Below are 17,383 nucleotides of genomic sequence, written 5' to 3' on the forward strand. Positions count from 1 at the left end.
ACGTACAGGCTAACGCTGTGCAGCTTCTCAGTAAAGGTAGCATCTCTTTCTTTTTTTTTTTTTGTAGACTACCGAGAGAGTCTACATAACGCGAAAAAAACAAAATGCGAGGAACCACTTGCTACGCGCAGCACAAAGCGCGTGCCAGAAGCGTCTACAAGGCCACCGAATCTCGTTCTCCTCGCCTCGTCTCTGCAAAGTACTAGAAGTGGTGCCACGCAGGAAACGCAGTACAAAAGCGGTTGCTCCAATGAAGCACCAGAAAATCGCCTTTCCTAGAAAAGGCGAGTATGATACAAAGCCATTGCGCAACGGACTGGGTCTCCGCGTGAGATGTGCCCGCTCGCTCGGAGATGTCTTTTTTTGTCCCTCTTTTCTCCAGGAAAAACAGGCAGCACTGCGCAGCCAGTGGTGTCGAAATCGACTCATACGCAGACGCACATCGACCTGGAATCTACGGATCGCTCCCGCGGAAGTTAGACGGGAAACGAAGAAGATGAATAGCGTAAATTGGGCATACTCGGAAGATGAATTGGCCTGTTAAGCGAGGAACAGGAGCTGGGCGTCACTACTCTATGCTTGCTCTCAGAACAACGCCGCAGGGGCGCTTGTACATGCAACAAGGAACACTGAGCTACGTAGCAAAAAATATGCCTTAACAATACCCGGTATACCACGGCGCAGTGCTGGTTTGGAAGTATACCTCGTTCTTTCGTTGCCTGTGGTGTAATGATGATTTGTCTGCACGCTCCAACGAATGTGTCCCCGGTGGCAAATAGCTCGAGTCGCAGACAGCTTTGCCCGTTCATTCGCTCGACGTAAGCTATTCCGCCAGCTCGTAATGTTGTCCTTATAGTAAAGCGACACTCACGGGGCCTTTGTGACAGTTGAGAGTTCCGGCAATCAATCTCTCTCGTTATACTACCGCTGTAACGTCGGAGCATGCGGCCTCAATTACAAGCGCTCAGAGCTTTCGGGACTGCGCACGAGGAGCGAGTGGTTGGCGGCAGTTGTCGCGACGCCGCAGGAAAACCAGTAAAACGGCGTGGTTAAGTTCTGGCTCGCAAGCTATCTTGGCGTGGCGAGCGTACAAACGTCTGCTCGTCGCCTGGACCATTCGGCGGAGGGAAGCGCAAAAAAATGCAGGCCGGCTTAACAGACCATTCTCACAATGAGCATTAACGTACGCGTCTGAAACGGAGCATGCCGCCAATCTTGGCAGTTTTTTTTTTTTTTCGCGGGCGTAATGCGCGTCATGGTCCTATGCGCTCGCTAACTTGTCGGTTTACGCCAGCCTCGCTGGTCGTCCTTTCTTGGTTCGTCGCCGCAAGAAAGTAAAGAGAGGTTATCTTCACGAAACGTTGCCGCAACGACTCGGGCATGATATGCCCGTTTGCCGGTTGAAGTTGCCTTATTGCTACCCTCGACAGTCTATTCACGGTTCACTTATTCGCATGCGGGGTTAGCGTGGAAATGAGAACTATAAGAGAGTCACGATGGCGGCAAGCGCTGTACCTTTGGTCTAGTCAATAAGTTAGCAAATGTGCCGAGTACAGTTGGGTAAACTATACCGTAGTGGTGAGCGGTTATGAGCTACACGTTCCGCAAAGCAAGATGACGTCGTTCAGAAACCAATAGAGATAAATTCGCCGACGACTCCAACCTGGTGCTTCGACAACGGTGCTACGAAGCCAATGTGAGTGCCGCTGCTGCAACTGAAACTGAACGACGCAATGGTGCTCGAAGGAAAGACACTACAATATTATCAGGAAAATTCCGATACAGTATTGTCATAAAGCACATTGCCACAAATAAAGGCACGATTGCTTGGAGAATTTCCACAGAATGTGTAGTGTAGACGTTCACACTCAATGCATGCAAGATGCGCTTACCCTCAAAATGAGTTGGCCGCAATCGTCTAAAATTGGTCGACAACTTGTTCCACTTGCGAACACTATTTATATTACGAAGTAATCATCATCATCATCAGCCTGGCCACGCCCACTGCAGGGCAAAGGCCTCTCCCATACTTCTCCAGTTACCCCGGTCATGTGCTAATAGGCGACTATAAGTAATAGGCGACTGTTATAGGGGGATGATCCACCTTGTTTCATCCTCACTGCGAGCACACAGCATATGAGAGGAACTTACGGCCTACTGTCTGAAAGAAGAGCGTTTGAAAAGCGAGATGGCCGGCGTACGACCTTATATACGGATTCATCGTGTAAATAAACAAGTAAATAAAGTAAGAAATAAATCAAGGTAAATAAAGAACAACGACAGAAATTATGCGTTTTGGTGGCATCTTCGATGCGGTTCTACTTCGTGGATCGTCCGTTCCTATACAGAAGAGAAAAATATGGAACAGGGAACTGTTGTTTCAGATGTACGAGAATTATTGATGTGTTTGACTCAGAAATTATTAATCCCGCTATGATGAAGTTTACCATAGCAATATAATCTACGTGCGTCTATTAAATATGGATCCGGAAGAGTGTCCCTACTGCAGGCACAGATTTAGGAAAGCGATAGCGACAGAAACTACGGGCGGGACAATTTTTTTCAGAGCAAAGAAACGGGCTGTTTCTTAAGCATTTCTTTGCGGCAAACGCTTTCTTTCTTTCTTTTTTTTTCGCTCCTTCAATGCCTTGCACAACAGTTTCGCTTCCGCCACTGTTTTAGCTCATTGCCCATTCTATACCACAATTTCGAGCAGAAAGCACGAGGCCAAGATAGCCAACCTATGTCGCAAAATATGCACCCCCGCGATGGACTCCCCTCTCTCTTCCAACCGCATACATTATACACTGACCTATTTTTCTTGTATCTATTCGTTCGCAAGAACGTGCGGCTTCTGTGCGTCCCAAAATGAGGGCCACACAAAGCGAACGGGAAGCGATAAGACACCTGGTACCCATTTCCATTCGTCGTAAGCGCAAGAAGGCACCGCGTGCTCTGCCCGCATACATGCATGCCGGACGACAGCAGATAGACGTCGTCCCAGCTTCGTCCACTATACAGCCCGTCCCTGTATCATTGCTCGTTCATTAGTTCCGTTTCTGCGGGAACAAAGCGAAGAGTGACGTGTGCGTGCAGCTATATACGTTTGTCCTGTGTCCCTCCCTCCCTCCCTCCTCCTCTCTATCTCTCTCTCTCTCTTTCTTTCTCAGCTTGCGCTTGTGTAAGGCAGCAAACTGTATATACCCCGTCTCGTTGACCTCTCTGCATTTCCTTCACTTTTCGTATTTCCCCTCTCGCTCACTAGTGCAATTCGAAAACTCGAGTGTGAAGTTGGAAACTGTATAAGGATACGTGCGAAAGAGAAAAGGATGCCTTCACGGCGTCCACCATTTAAAAAAAAAGCATTTTTACTAAACAATACCATAGCATAGCGAACGGTCGAAGAGAGCAGAAAATCAAATGGTCTCGAAACATGCGAATACGCTGGACTTTATCGCGTTTCATTCCGCTTTTGCAGACGAGGGAGATAGTGGGGTGTGGAGAATTGCACGTCCGCTGCTAATAAGTGGGTTATATATTATTACCACTTTTTTTTCTCTTGTTTTGTTTTTCAATGTTTACCCATTCTCTTGTTTAAAAGAAGGAAGGGGCGTCCCATTTAGTCGCGATACTCTCGTTTCTCTTCGTCCTCGTGGTGCTTGTATACGCTGCCGACCTCGTTCGTCGCCCAGAGCACGTGCTTGCCTGAGCGCGTAATTGAGAGTAATAGGTCGTAAACGTAACCACCGTAATTCAACACTCATGTTCCTGGTTTCGAGATAACAGTTCCGGCCGGAAATGTCATGCCTATACACTTGCCTGCAGATGGCGTGAGGGAACGGTGACCGTTATGAAGACAAAAAGTAAAAAGAGGGTTACGTGCTTATCAGGCAACGACGCAAAACTGCTTGTACAGTGTAAACACCGTGTTCTACCGCTGTTATCTGCCACGTTTAGGGGCGAGCAAAAAAAGAAAGAAGGAAACAAAACGTGCCTTTCCTTATTACTTTTTCTTTCGGTTTGACGCAATTACCACGGTGATCACTCGTCGTAACCAGGCTCTAAACGAATATATAGCCGTGGTACGAGCCGTTTTAGTAAACGAGTCATTTACTAGATGAGAGCCGCTTTCTTTTTCTACTTTTTTTTTCATTGTTTCTTTCCTTCTTTTTTTCTTTTTTGTCACATGACCAACACAATCTCATTACGGACCTAATGTACAGGGCAGTTGAAGCAAATTCATTACTTTAGTAAACATTGTAGGGCACACGAATTGCCCATATAAATTCACGTGGTTTTTTTTAAGACATGCCTTTCTTGTTTCCAAATTGTTCTCTTTTTTTTTTGTGTGTGTAGATTGCGACCGTCGCCAACTACAGCACGCAAAATGGCTCTTATATAATACTTATATAATATTGTTATGCTGAGTACGGAAAGGACGCCTTTCTCTGACGAAGATCTGGCCAACTATGGAATGCCTGAGGCATTTGGAACCTCTATTTAGCGCCGTGTTCGCGGAGAAGTGTGACCTGCTGTTACATGCTATCAACGATCATGATGCTTTCAAGGGTCATCCAGACAGTATTCCAACAAGGCAGAAAGAAAAGAAACATTGTACCATGTTCCAACGAATGCCTGAAAATAATAAGTTACCGCTCCAATATACAACCATGTGTGCCTGTTACCTTCAACTGGCTTCATGCAACGATGCACTGCCTTTATAGAATTTTACTCTCTTCTCGAGGTCAGCACGTGCGTGTACTCGTGTATACGCTTGTTATCACAACCTGTTTAATTGCTTTGTTGAGAAGGAAAAACTCTGCAAAGTCGTTCTCAATGTTTTAGACATTCGCAGTGGGCCCTGAGATGTGTTTGGCGAAGGAAATTTGGTTACGAGCAACCATAGTGCTTAAGTCTATAGTGAGAGCTTGTTTGCGATTACTATCATGAGTTATGTGCTGGCGATTCTCTGGATAACATTTCATGAGAGTGGCTTGTTGGGCTAGTTAGTACATGGTTATACTAGGAGAATGCCAGCAAACTTGAGAGTAGAAAAAAATCAAGAGGCAGACATAGACAAAGAGACAGGAAGGTGGCTGGTGAACAGCCACCTTCCTGTCTCTTTGTCTATGTCTGCCTCTTGATTTTTTCTACTCTCAAGTTTGCTGGCATTCTCTTAGTATAACTCTGGATAACATTTGTAGGAAAATTAGAATTTTTTTTAATGAACGCGGCCTTATATGACCAAAGGCGGCAAAAGGGTAGTATCAAAAAAAAAAGCCTGTTAGTGTAACGCATTAAATTCTTTTTGTTTCGTGTTCTAATAATGTATGCAGGCACAACGAAAGGCCGTACGCAGGAAGTCCTGATTTGTTTAAGCTTATAAGCCACAAAGATATAAGCATCGCGCGCTTTGGAGAAAAAGGAAATGTGCAGAGGGCCACACACACAATCGAATGCCGCACATGGCAGCTAAAAACAGCTCTATAGCTTGCTCAGGGCTAGATAAATACAAGACAGCAGACTTATCGGTGTACATAGCTGCGAATTTCCTGAGCAAGTAAAGCCAGTCAAAAAGACAGCAGAAGCCCATTTTACAAGAGAGCAACGAACCCTGTTTGCAGGCTGCTGCATTTTACGTGCTCTCACTGTGTTGTAAAGCCGGATATAAAGGATAGCCCGCGATACATATACAAGTGGCCAAGGCAAATAGAAAAAGCAGTGGCATGGGGTGCACCCAGCGCTTTCCTTTCTTCTTTGATGCAGCAATTCCCTTAACTCTCCGTTCACGGAGTTGGTCCCACCATATCGGCGTCCACAGTGCGGCCGGAGTGCTCACTGGCACAATAATAAATTATTCACGGTGAGAGCTCGCAAAGGTTGCGACGCCTTCTTCGTAAGAACTTGCTGAATCTAAAACCAGAAGTCAATTTAGAAGAGTAATTCTTCAAGTACTGCACGGTACTGCGAAAGCAGCGATGGCCAAAAGGCGCAACGGCTGCTTGAGAGCGAGATTGAAGAGCGCTGACTCCGTCCGGTGTGGAAACATGGTCGGAACAACACGAAAATGGCACATCTTAACGATGACAGACACGCGCCTATATCAACGCCACCAGCGCTTGCTTTATCGCGATGCGTCCAGCCAGGGCACGTCCATCGCCATGGGCGCTGTGAGGAGCGGACGTGCTTCCGCGTTCCATCACGCCGCGGCCCGGTCAGGTCGATAGCTGCACACAACTGTCTAAATATGAACGGTGGGCGCGAAATTGCAGCACGCTCTACCGAGAAATCTTTCTTCCGTTTGTTAGGCTATGCATCACAGCGTTGATGTGGGCTCGCGAAGCTTTAGCGCTGATTGCTAATAACGTGCGCTAAACGTGTCGTAACGAAAGCCGCTTGCTTCTTGCAGTTCTACGTGTTGGACGCACCTGGAGGCTAAAACGCGCGAGCATGATGGAGCACTTCACACATATATAGCCGAGGTATACTGACGCCCCAAAGAGACTCGTATTTGCATCAACGTGTGCCAGTCACCGCTGTGACCTCGCTTACGTGAGCAGCGCATTTGGAACAACTGTGAGGTTGGTGAGTAGCAAGCGTTTTTGCGAGTTTGTAAGTCACCGGTTAAATGATATCACTTGACCGCTTTGCTGTTAATACCGGCAGCAAAGGGAAGCGCGGTGCATTAGCTCCGAGCGGTGACTGGCCAGAATGGTGTGGTGTAATGTCAGTGGTGGTGGTGGTGGTGAAAAACTTTTATTGATGAGAAGGCCAAAAGTAAAAGCAAATTAAAAAATTAAAAAGCAGCGTTGTGGGCGGCCTTCAGGCTGCCGGTTGTGGCGTCCAGGCCATGCCTAGTCGCGACGTCCTCCGCCCAGTTCACCAGCCGGAGTTGGATATCCGGCTCGGTGCTGGACAAAGCAGCCTCCCACTGCTGCGGATTGCTTAGGCGCCAAGAGGCAGGGGGCAAGTATGCCGGACATTCACCTCGGCTGACTCGGAAATCGTAATCTCAGTGCACCGCGTTCATCTTCACGCCCCTTGACACTTTTTCAGCGCTTCATCCCGATGCTTGCAAGCACTACGGCAGAGCTTCCGGTAACCTGCAGTCCTGTTCGTCTGGAAGGCACCGTTCCAGCCGCAGGGGCTATGCATTCGTCTCTACGTACGGTATGGTCAAGTCTTAAAGGAGGCGCCTAAATGGTAATAAATGTACCACAATTGCAACATTTCTACGACTGCGTCAATGAAAGCATATTTAGGTGCAGTTCCTTTCCTAAAACTGTCTCTGAGTGGAATGAATTATATTCAAGTATCTTTTATGCTAATGATCTTGTGCACGAACTGGAGTGTCATTCTTGCGGCTGATAAATATATGCCCTAGTGTATGCTATCGATTTATGCATTTCTTTTGAACATTTGGTTGTCTTTTGTTCATGTTGCTCTTATTTGTACGGTTGGAAGCTTCTCCTGCTTGGAAACCAATGTAGTTGGCAGTAGGTATAAAATAAATAAACATAAAAATTAAACACTTTAATCTGCGGCTTTCACCCTTCAAGCGCTCTAGCTGCAAATGTTGGCTGAAGTTATGCGAGTGCACTGCACAGCTCTGTCGAAACGTGTCAGCAGAAGCAATCGCAATTTCTACAAATGCGTACGATTGTACACTTGCCAGAGGGAGAGAAAAAAAAGTGCACGTGCTCTGCCCCTGTGTGTTCCGTTTAAGAGTAGGCCGTACTGTACATAGTGTTTTCGTCGCGTACACCGAATAACGTATGCTGACGCATACGTCGTATAGCGAGATGCGTATCCCTTGCCCCGTGTGGGTAATGTTTATGCTGTGAATCGCCGTTTTACGTCATGGATATCGTTACAGGTACTTGATTCAGCTTTCTGGGCATATAAATCCCTAGAAATGAAGATTTCGCATGACAATTCCGTGCATATGTCTTCGCTTCGAAGGCGTCCATGAACTATGTCTTCAGTTGACTTGCATATGCAACACACTGCTTTTGTTAATATTTAATCTCTCTGTTATACCCGGGGCGGCTTGCACGAACATTTAATAACGAAAATAATAGCGAATTTAGGAACGCGTTCTTGTGCGGACTAGGCGTTGTCTATAGAACATTTAAGAACGTGTTCTTAAATTCGTTATTGTTTTCGTTATTAAATGTTCATGCAAGCCGTCCCCAGTTGTAGCCATGTCAATTTTCGGTCGAAAGAATCTGTTGTGTTATTCCTAAAAATATATGAAAAACTTAAAGGCTCTACGTGTCCCCATGCCGCGATTTGATGGCAAGTCCTGTACGCCTGTGCTATTACATGGACGCTGTCACGTGACTGACGTGTCACTGGACTGGACGTGTATGCCATCAGCATCGTTCTGCTGTCATGCCGATGTAAATAATCTTTGTCGCCGAGTGTTGTGGGTTTTCGTTCAGTGCCATAAACGTGATTTTTCTGCAATTTTGAGAGCTATTTGGAACACCAAATCGAAAGGGGGAAAATGTGGTAGCACTGGGGACGGCCACCGACATGTGTTCATTTAGGGTCAAATGAGCCTAGCAATATAAGGGTGAATGGCAGCTTGCAACATACACTTGGGAGGTAGCAAACGCAGGATCGTAGCTCATCAGCGCTACCAGTGCTACCAGTGCTGAAATGAGTGCGAGAGGTTCAGTGAAGAGCGCCACATACCCACGCCTTCGTGACGCATTTTCGCTCACGCGTTGACTTGAAAGGCGTTCGTTAAAAAGCGGCACATACCCAGTGCATTCGTGGTGCAACCTGCTAAAGCATCGGGTTGCGGTCCTAGAGGAACCCTTGCCACCTGGGTTCGATTCCGCTCACCATTGAAGAGATTTAAGGGATCGTTTTCGTCTTTGCAGAGCGACACATTCCCAGTGGTCAAGGTATCCAAGTTGGCATCAGGCGTTCGTTGGAGGCTAGCAAAGACCAACTGGCGCATACCAGTATACTCCAAGTCTGCGACAAAGAGTTTCCTTGAACAGCGGTACCTCCCAGTTCCGCGTCTATAGTGGCCCACGTCGGCATGAAAGAGTATCGTTCAAGAGCGGCACATATACACACACTGCAACCAGTACACTCAGTGCCCCCCCCCCCCCAAGTTGGTCATACGGTTGGTCTTGAATCCTGTTCCCTCAGCACCGCAGCCCGATGCGCTACCTATTTGACCATGAACTAGCCGGCGTACCCAGGTAGTCGAGAAAACGGGTGGAGACAAACATACATAGGCAGCTCCAGGAAAGTGCGTGAATTTCCCTTAGAATGGTAGCGTGTTAAAAAAAAAAGAAAAACTATCGTGTCTTATTGCTTAGAGCGCCCGGCTAATGTACTCGACGGCAGAGGTTGGATTCCCACATCGGACGCACATTATTTTACTCTTCTTGAAGCGAGGCGAGACAGGAACCTACCTAACACGAAGTGTCAAGAATGACGCAAGAATTTATTCGTATTATAAAACCAGCAGATCCAACGCCCTGCAGGAATCGACAAGAAGCTTGTTTTAGTTAGCGAGGATAGCAGGCGGCGGCGAATGACACGTGCACGGCCTCGTAGCCAATAGCTGTTAGCTGTCTGCGTCACAAGGACGAGGGTGATGTATGACGCTCGTTGAAGGAAGAATGTTGATCAGCACTGTAAGCGCAGAGAGAAGTACGACACATATATAAATACACTTAGAGCTTCAAACTATATGTGCCACAATGGCACGATACCCACGCTACGGGATCGGCCAGGAATAGGAACATGGCCTGTGTCACATACCCAATTACGCATACCCATTGGTCCAAGTTGTCTATTCAAAGAGCAACGTTGCTTTTTTTACTTACGCCAAAGCTCTTGGACCAAGGTAAAGAAAGCTTCGCTTTAAAAAAAAAAAGGCGAATGTTTCCCCGTGGTTTGATTAATGTGCCACATTTGGTCATGTGGATTAGTATGCAAGGCATGTAATGATGCAAACGTCGCTCTTCACACGTCTGCAAAAAAGGGGCACTCCTGACGAAAGAGAAGGGTAAACAAAAAATCAGCCAGCGCGACAATTTACTTCCGACTGAAACAAGGGGAAAAGTAATGAGCTGCCGCGAATGCCGCCTGCCATTTCGCGCCTCTCATAATAGTAGTAGCGACGAAGCCTCGGTAACAACCTCTGAAAAGAATGGCGGCGGGCCTGTGTTGGACGGGCTGGTGATTTAAATCGCTTTGCCTTCGCACGCGGTCTCGCGAGACATGCTTGTTTAGGCAAGCGCCAGGGGCGCGGAGGTTAATTCCGAGTTATATATTAACCTCATAATATGACTGGAGGACTCGAAAGATTGGTCTTTCCACTCCACCAGCCGGCCCTCTTTCGCTGGCGCTTCACTATGCTGTTCTTGAAGAGAGAAGTATATCACCTCCTGCGCGGGTTGGTGGCATGAATGAGCTCTAGAACATCGATCAGTGAACCTGTTTACACGCGCGTACAGCAAGCCCGCCCTTCAGTGCGCCGCAATTTTTTTCCCGGGACTGCATCTCGTTATTCTATTCATTGTTCAGTGGCGGCCTGTCGTGTCTAAGTTAGAAGCACCCTGCTCCTCTTAGTGGTTCTTTCATTTTCCCGGTTTATTAATTGGGCTGTAAGCCTGACTTAAATTAGCAGCGACGTTTGCAAGCTAGAAGGGTATAAGCGGGAGGAGAAAGATTTCAATACAAAATGTATCTCTCTCTCTCTTTCTTTTTCTTTTTTCTTTCTTTGTGTGCAGAGGGGGGGGGGGTTATGTTAGCCTTTACGAACAGAGATATTTTTATTGCGTTAGCATTCCTTGGGTATACTTCACGCACTTTCCGGGGGCTATATTGCTATGTGCTATTCGAAGAAGATGGTGTGGACACTTGCATCTAGTGGGCCGTACCGACGAATAGTCACTGGCTCATCCCAGGACGACGACGTGCCTAGTTTGCTGTTTGATGGGACGGAGAGAACCACTCGCTGCGGCAATAGCGAGTAATGTGTCCAGCTCGGCTGCAGCAGAAACAGATAGGCTTATCGTCAGCTGTTCTCTATTCCGACGGGTTTCTGGAGCGATGAAGGGCGTGCAGTCCTCGACGAGGCCTGTCCACTGAGGCCAGGGCGGCGTCAGGAGTGTTCATGGCGCAGACAGTAGAGAGGAGGCCAAGGCTCGCAAATTCCTGGCAAACAACGAAATGACGTGATCTGATGGGGGATGGCTGACAAGGAGTTGCCTCGCAGGGTGACATTGCAGTGGTATTCGGCAGACACTCGAACTGAAGCGAGATGCGCTGGCATTTCGCTTTCTCTACACGACGACACTCTCATGACACTGTTAACGGTGGTAACGTTAGTAAGACGAGCAGATTCAACGCGTCGTCTGCGATACCCTTCAAAATTTGGGCGATCTTGTCAGCCTCGGACATATTCTCATCAGCTTGTAGACACAAGGCGAGCACGTCCTGTATGTACGGCAAGTAAGGCTAAGCTGACGTCCGGGTACGCACTGCCAGTTGTGCCTTGGCGGCAAGCTGTCAACCAAGCGGGTCGCCGAAAAGGTCGCTGACTTGTCCCAGCTCGTGACATCGTCCTCGCGGGTACGAAATTAGACACGAGGGCTACCGCCGAGATAAAATATGATGTTCGCCAGCATTATAGCTGAATCCCAGCCATTGTGTTTACTGACACACTCGTACATGCTGAGCTACTCATCCACATCAACGTTGTTTGCCCCGAAAAGGCCCCGGGATCGCGGGGCCGTGAGAGGACGATAAACCGGCTAGTGGTCGCAGGCGTAGCTGGCGGCGACGCGTCATCCCCTGGCGGCATGATGGTAGATTCGAGGTGGCGTCCGCTGCGAAGCTCCGTCGTCAGAAGTACCCAGAGTGTATCTAAGGTTCTTTGTATGTTTGTATCTAACCATTTTTCCGCCAATCTGGGCCATTCGGTACTCCGTGGTCCAAACGTTAACTCATCGGGCTGCTGCGCTGAGGTAACAGGGTTCAAAACTAAGCATTGGATCAACTTGGGTCGCTGAGTGTGTGCCCAAGTGCACATACGTGCCGCTCTTCAACGAATCTCTTTCACAGCGACACGGGTCGCTATAGATGCGGGACTGAGTAGGCACCGCTCTTCGAAAAAAAATATTTGGCGCCACTTGTAGTACTCGGTATGTGTCACTCGGCTTGCGCTTCTCTTCTGTGAGCCTCTTTGATGACAACTTGGGTCTATGAATGTGCCAGTACGTGTGCATGGCTCTTTAATGAATGTTTTTGACGACAGCAAGGTGACTAGGTATGTGCCTCTGGGAATGATGCCGCTTTGCAATGACAAAAATATCCCTTAAATTTCTCCGACGCTGGGCAGAATCGAACCCACATCACAAGAGTTCCCAATGGACAGCAACCCGATGCATTAGCAGCCTACAATACAAATGCACTGGGTATGTGCCGCTTTTAAAAGAACGCGTTTCACGCCAACGCTTTATCCTGCTACAGCTTATCATGCAGACCGGTCGCCCTTTTTGGTGAACTTCCCTGTCTTTCCTTCTGCTCTCCCTGAGAGTCCCGCTGAGAGCGACAGCTTTCCGAAGCACTCGCGCCGAACACAAGAAGATATTCTTCCTCCCTTCTTTCTTTAAATGTAAAATAAAATGCAGACGTAGTCATGCTTAGAGCTGGCAATCCCGAAATCCCACACAGCCATTAGATTACTTGCTCACGTCAGTATCGGAGGCACTCGAAGCACTACTTTGGGCCCTATATAGACATGTACAGCAGCTGAGATCTGGTAGAACCGAGCACCATAACCACGAATTGGAACGCAGCTACTCATACAACGACAAACACAGAAAGGAAACAGCGCACAGAACCTATCATCGACAGTTGCTTATCGCAAGAAAAAGTAAACTAAGCACAAGAAATGTGAGGCGTCGTCGCACTCGACCAAACAATCGTTACATATATGTAAAAGCGATCGACTTACGTATACACAAAAAGCAACGAATGTAAAACGCACGCTGTCTAAGGATAACACAAACCTTTTCTTCGGCTTGAATAGTAAGCAATTAGCACTCACTTCCCAATCATCTCTTTCTGAACCTCATACCAACCTCGCAGAGTTATATAGAGTCTCGCTGTAACGAAGCTTCTTTCACATACAAGCACATCTGCCACAGAAAGCTTTCTCCTCCGAATAAAGTGCCTTCGTGCTCTTCCGCTGCCACCGCCGTTTCCATGGCAGGCTGCGTAGTTCGTGGGAATGGAAGAGGGAATTACTGGCGCGAGTGCCAAGAGAACTTCCGCCGAGTCAGTGCATCGTCACCGCTTTCTTGCGCGTATCAGAATGAGCGCGAAAGAGGCACAGAGCGCCGGCTTGGTGATTCACGCACCAAACATTCAAATATTCCCTTCCTTTCGCGTCCAACACCTGCGCGCATCGCATCTTGACCGCGGCGCGGCGCAATTAATTTCCGGCCACGGCCACCCTTCCTTTCTTCCGGCTTTGTGTGGCTGCCCTACGCTTCTGGTCGTGGCCTCCAGTCAATTATGTACCACAGGAGTCCGTGCCGGGATCGCCAGGAATCTTCGTGCCGCAGCGTTAACTGTGCCCTTGTGGCGCCAAAAAAACCCGCTGGGGTGGTTCTCCATGGACCCCTAATCTATACAGTCAGCATGCCTCCTATACCGTGTGAAAAATCTCCCAGTTGAAAGCATAATGGTGTATATTTTCTTAATGCGTAGCCCCAACTAAGGAAGAGAGAGAGAGACAGAGAGCGAAGAAAGAGAGAATGGCAGAATGCTGCAGTCTCAACAAATATGCAAGTATCGTTTTCGGAAGTGTATGGCAAAGCAGGTACGTGTGGCCACTAGAGATTGCTTTGTGATAAGCTACGTAAATTATTCGCGAATAAAACCTCTTGATTTCCATTAGCTCAAGTTACATTGCCATCAACATGCGACGTCAATAAACATGGTTACGGGAACAAATTTTGCATTCGGTGTTCGTAGACGAAGAACAATCTTGTGCGTGCCACAATGTTCGGAAATGTATACTAACAGAAGATAGCACCGACCAGTGCCCAAATTAACGATGCTTGATCGGACACCAATGAACATAAAGAAACTGCCAGGCCCGTGGTCAGCAGTTATTCTGTAAAAAAACATGCACTATTTCTCTAAAGTGTTCTTGGAAGCCACTCATATTTGTGACTATAATACCGGGACAAGAAGTGAATGCAACACTTTTAACCGAAGAAAATAACAATATGCTGCAATTCGTCTTCGTGTCGAAGCGATGATATATTTTGTGGATATTGTGTCTATAGGGTATTTGTTCCATTCTAAGGTGTGTATATTTAACGGTTGTAACATTTTGTGCTATGAATATTTGTTGTGTTTATGTCGTTTTATGATGCGTTCCTTTTGCCTTTGGGATGTTCTGCAAGCGGCGACGTATTTTCATCATCTCTTCTTGGTGCCAACAACTGGTTATTTAGTCACGTCAATAAAACAGGAAAAAAAAATAGAGGACGCTCATACCGAGTCAGACAGCTGAGCAGAAATGTAGTACAAATCTCCTGACTGCACTACGTTATGTCGTTAATTAAATGCCTGCAATACATAAGGCCCATATATTTCCTTTGAAACGAGATTATTTTATAAGTTGGTACGACTTGACGAGAGGGCGGGAGGGGGGAGGGGGGCTCATTTTCCCAAATTTATCTCGTTAATTGGAAGAAGAAAATCTATTCTCTGCGCGCTCTTTCGTAATCTCATTCATCTCTGATTACCGTGCCAATAATAAAAGTAGCCTCTGAAGTGCCCCATTTTATTTTAACTTTGTGTCTTTGTTCTCTCTCAGAGGCACCCACATGCCGTCAATTTGTCTGTTCGCGTCGGCAGATCCATCGCCGTGCCGCTATGGGTTTGTGCGGGATATGCAAATGGCGCCTTTTTCTTGTCGCTACCTTACTTGTCTGCGAGTCGTACCGTGACGTGCAGAGAGACGTCTGGCATCCGGCACGTGCGCACAATGAAGCTTGAAAACCACATCGGCACATGCGCCGCCATTGTAATAACGGCGCAGTGCGCACTGGACTATAGAAATGCAGTTTCATACAAATGTGAACAAAGGGCACTCTGGCGATAATTAGCTTAATTTGTGTGCTTGTGGCGTGCGCGCGCGCGTGTGTGCGCGCGTGCGTGCGTGCGTGCGCGCGTGTGTGCGTGCGTGCGTGCGTGCGTGCGTGCGTGCGTGCGTGCGTGCGTGCGTGCGTGTGTGTGTGTGTGTGTGTGTGCGTGTGTGTGTGTGTGTGTGTGTGTGTGTGTGTGTGTGTGTGTGTGTGTGTGTGTGTGTGTGTGTGCGTGTGTGTGTGTGTGTGTGTGTGTGTGTGTGTGTGTGTGTGTGTGTGTGTGTGTGTGTGTGTGTGTGTGTGTGTGTGTGTGTGTGTGTTTGTGCGTGTGTGTGTGTGTGTGTGTGGAAAGGCGGGAAGTTTACCTAGAAAATGTCCAGTTTGCCACCATTCAGCACGGACGAAACGGCAAAGGGTAATTAAAGAGATAGGAAAAGAGAAAGTAGAAGATGAGGAGGACGAAATAAAGAGAGAGAGAAGGCAGGGATGGTAACCAGAAATGCATCCGGTCGACTACCTTACTCTGGGGGACGGGAAACAGGGAATATAAAGATGAGATAGAGAGAGGGGGGCGAGAGACGCGGTGAGCTCGCGCACGCACGCGGAGGGCCTGAGCAAATCAAAGGCGTTCACATGGGCCAGTCGCCCTCAAGAAAGACAAAAGTGCCTTCAGAGCTTTCTGGGCCGACGAGCGATTGGGACGGTCTTCAAGTAGCACTTGCACGGAAAACGGCCGATCGCCCAGTCGTCGCAATGCGATATATTTCAGTCGGAAAGCGAGAAAGGGAAGTACAGAAACGGGCGAATACCGTACCTCGCAGGCCTCTGGCCTGAGAGGTACTGTACAGCGCGTATTCAGCACGCCCGTATGTTGTGATTGCTGTCCTAGTATCTTTTGCTCTGACAGTGTCCCGCTGTCCAGTGTTTCTAACGTAGTACTTATACACATAGCACGTGCCTCTCCGTGCTGTAACGTGGGCAGATTCCGCACAGTAGTCCGTATAGGCTCATAAACATGCTCTAGGAGACAATCCAACGCCCGCGCCACCTCACACATATCATCATCATCACCATCAGTCAATTTTTATGTCCACTGCCGGACGAAGGCCTCTCCCAGCGATCGCCAATTACCCCTGTCTTTCGCTAGCTGATTCTAACTTGCACCTGCACATTTTTTTTTTTCATCCCCCTACCTAATTTTCTGCCGTCTTTGACTGCGCTGCCCTTTTCTTGGCACCCATTCTGTAACTCCGGTCCACCAGTTGTCTATCCTACTCGTTACGTAGCTTGTCCAGTTCCATTTCTTTTTCTTAATGTCAACTATAATATCGGATACCTCCTTTTCTCTTTGATCCACACCGCTCTCTTCCTGTCTCTTAACGTTAGGCTTATCATTTTTCGTTCTATGGCTCTTTGCGCGGTCCTTAACTTGTTCTCGAGCTTCTTTCTTAACCTCCAAGCTCCTGCCCCTTATGTTAGCACCGGCAGAATGCATTGATTGTACACTTTTCTTCTCAATGACAGTGGTACGTAAGCTCCCAGTCAGGATTTGGTAATGCCTGCCGTATGCATTCCAACCCATTTTTATTCTGTAAATTTTCTGCTCATAATCAGGGTACTCTGCGAGTAATCAAGCTATGTGAACGTACTCCTTTACAGACTCTAGAGGCTGACTGGCAATGATAAATCTTTTGTTCCCTTGCCAGGCTATTGAACATTACCTTTGCCTTCTGCATATTCATATTGAACCATAATCATGCAGTGAATAGCATTGGAGTAATTGCGTCTCCTTGCCTGACTGCTTTCTTGATAGGTAATTTTCCACTTTTTCTTGTGGCGAAGCGTGGTAGCTGTGTAATCTTTGTAGATATTTCTAGATATATTCACATATGCCGCCTGTACTCCTGAATTACACAATGCCTCCATGGCCGCTGGTATGTCTACTGAATCAAAGGCCTTTTAGTTATCTACGAAGGTCATATATAGGTTGATTAAACTCCGCAGATTTCTCAATTACCCGATTGATGACATGGCCGTGATCCATTGTAGAGTATCCTTTCCTGAAGCGAGCCTGTTCTCTTGGTTGACTGAAGTCTAATGTACCCCTGATTCTACTGGAAATTACCTAGGAGAACATTTTATACAATACCGAAAGCCAGCTAGCGGGCCTAGAATTCTTCAATTCTTTAAAGTCTCCCTTCTTATGGATTGAAGTCGCCACTCATGAAGTCGCCAGGCGT

General features: G+C 47.5%; 1 long non-coding RNA gene across 2 annotated transcripts in view; it reads left to right on the forward strand.

Moving 5' to 3' along the window:
* Nucleotides 1-7,250, forward strand: part of LOC129386205 (uncharacterized) — a 345,005-nt gene extending 337,755 nt beyond the window's left edge. For both annotated transcript variants that reach the window (XR_011893847.1, XR_008613658.2), the window contains one exon: nt 7,057-7,250. This is a non-coding gene — a long non-coding RNA (uncharacterized lncRNA). The remainder of the gene's footprint in view (nt 1-7,056) is intronic.
* Nucleotides 7,251-17,383: the final 10,133 nt, after the last annotated feature.

Source organism: Dermacentor andersoni, chromosome 4 (assembly GCF_023375885.2).
Source record: "Dermacentor andersoni chromosome 4, qqDerAnde1_hic_scaffold, whole genome shotgun sequence".
Taxonomy (NCBI): domain Eukaryota; kingdom Metazoa; phylum Arthropoda; class Arachnida; order Ixodida; family Ixodidae; genus Dermacentor; species Dermacentor andersoni.